The sequence below is a fragment of the Rutidosis leptorrhynchoides genome, chromosome 2 (genome assembly GCF_046630445.1).
Source record: "Rutidosis leptorrhynchoides isolate AG116_Rl617_1_P2 chromosome 2, CSIRO_AGI_Rlap_v1, whole genome shotgun sequence".
NCBI classification, from domain to species: domain Eukaryota; kingdom Viridiplantae; phylum Streptophyta; class Magnoliopsida; order Asterales; family Asteraceae; genus Rutidosis; species Rutidosis leptorrhynchoides.
Window position 1 is genome coordinate 199,458,975 of NC_092334.1, and position 2,528 is coordinate 199,461,502.

The 2,528-nt window shown below is 31.2% G+C and overlaps 1 non-coding gene across 1 annotated transcript; it reads left to right on the forward strand.

Annotated features, from left to right (window-relative positions):
• The first annotated feature begins 283 nt into the window (after window positions 1-283).
• LOC139895097 (small nucleolar RNA R71) lies at window positions 284-390 on the forward strand. The gene has a single exon (XR_011775564.1). It is a non-coding gene; the product is annotated as a small nucleolar RNA R71 (small nucleolar RNA).
• Window positions 391-2,528: the final 2,138 nt, after the last annotated feature.

Here is a 2,528-nt window from a genome sequence, read left to right on the forward strand (position 1 = left end):
GTGGATATCTTTAGTCATCTTTTCCATTCGTCTCTCGACAGCATCTATCTTTGCTGAAATGGAATCTAAGTCATGGCTAGAATCGGCTCTAGCTGCTTTAGATGATCTAACGATATCTTTTTCTTGGTGCCACTCATGTGAGTGGAAAGCAGTGTTATCAATAATTTTATAAGCATCAGTTTCAGTTTTCTTCATAACGGAACCACCAGCTGCTATATCGATGTCTTTCCTTGTAGTGATGTCGCATCCTTGGTAGAATATTTGTACTATTTGACAGGTGTCTAAACCATGTTGCGGACATCCTCTTAATAACTTTCCAAATCTTGTCCATGCCTCATATAGAGTTTCATTCGGTTTCTGTGTGAAAGTAACAATTTCTCCTTGAAGTCTTACGGCTTTAGATGCCGGAAAGAATTGTTTAAGAAATTTTTCAACTAAAACGTCCCATGTATCAATCGCCCCTTCAGGTAACGATTCCAACCAATCTTTGGCTTCTCCCTTTAAAGTCCAGGGAAATAACATGAGATATATCTGTTCATCCTCCACTTCTCTTATTTTAAATAGTGTGCAGATCCTATTAAAGGTACGAAGATGTTCGTTTGGATCTTCCTTCGGCGCACCACTAAATTGGCATTGATTAGTCCCCATGTGTAGAATTTGTCCTTTGATTTCATAATCCGGTGCATTAATGTCAGGATGAGTAATTGCGTGACCTTGTCCAGTGCGTTTAGCTCTCATTCGGTCTTCCATACTTAAAGGTTCCAGATTTTCCATAATTGAATTTGTTGAATCTGAATCACTAGAGGATTCTGATTTAATGGTTCGTTCATTAACAATCTCTGTTTGAATGATTGGTGGTTCCGGAGAAAAAATTAATGGTTCAGGATCTATGAATCGTCCCTGAATATTCTCCGGATTCTCAATTGTGAGGTCGGGTTCAAAAAATGGATTATCGGAAATTTGAATTGGAGTACTTGGTTGACTGTATGAGGATTCTAAAGAAAAATCAACGGCGACAATATTTGCTAGATGTCTTGATCTGGTTACAGGTGGTGAACGTACAAAAGGTGGTGAACGTCTTGCTCGGTGCATTCACTGAATATCCTATTAGTTTTTAAAAGGAAAGAAAAATTATATAAGTTATCCAATTAATAGACTTTTCTGATTTTGCCCACGTTTCGAATAGCCAAAAGATGCAGCAGAGGGGCAGGATTCGTTTGGTCTCAATATAATTGAGTACTGTTTGGCTCCAATAACCCGGTCCACGTACAAATCCAACTATTACTACGAACCAGAAAATTTTGATGTCTATCAATTTAACCACTTAAAATAAATTTTCGTAATTTTAAGAAATTTAGATAAGAAGTAGAATGAAAATCTATGTCCTAAAACTAGAATAGCGAGAAATAAGAAAGAAAAAGAGCGCGTCGAAAAAGATCGAAAAATAAAAGGCGTCGAAAAATAAGAAAGAAAAAGAGATACTTATAAAACTTAAAAAAACTCGACTAACCCAACCTTATTACTATCACTAACTTAAAATTATAAACGCAAATTGAGATTACTAATTGGAGTGATAATTGATACATAGGTAAAAGGCGTCGAAAAATAAAAATAAGAAAGTTGCGCGTTGAAACTTAAAAAGGAACTAAAAACTAAAAACTAAAAGTTGCGTCTAAAAATATTAAAGTTTACAAGTAAAACTATATCCCAAATGGCAATAACTTAAAAAGAAACTAAAACTTAAAAAGGCGTCGCAAAATTCTAAAGCACCTAAATCTTAGTCTAAAGAAAAAGCACTTAAGGGATTTTACGGCAAAGCCTAAAATTCTAGATATAAAAATAACTATGGCAAAAATTATATCGTAAAACTAAATACGAGCGAAAAATACAAAATTACGCTAAAACAATTAAAAAGATACAAAATATAAAAATATATTAAAAGTTGTAAAAAGTACAATTTTTATAAAAATATTATTTTTATATTATTTATTTTATAAAAGTATTAATTTTATAAATTATTAAAACTAATTAAACATAAAAATACAAATTAAATAAACTAAACTAAATTAACTAATAAAATACTAAACCCTAATTAGGGTTTAAGTATAATTAATAATAATTCTCCGTAATGATTACGGAATTGGTCAACCCTGGCGTGTCTGCAGGGCTCATGCGATCGCATGAGTCCTATGTTACCCAGCCATGCGATGGCATGGGCTAGAGTTTCGGGCCACAGAGTGGGCTGCTACAGTACGGGCCGAATATAAAAATTTTTTTTTTCAGTTTTGTTTTTGCTGTATTTTTTTTTTTTTAAATATTTATATAATATATAAATATAAATTAAATAAAACTTATATTTTTGTAAAATAAAGATAAAGAAAATTTTTATATAACTTACAAACTCTTAAAAATATTTATATTTTTGTTTTTCTTTTTATATTTTTGAATATTTAAAACGTATTTTTACAAAAGTGTATTTTTTTTATAAAAGTAAACTAAAAATAAAAATCTTTTTTTTATTATTATTA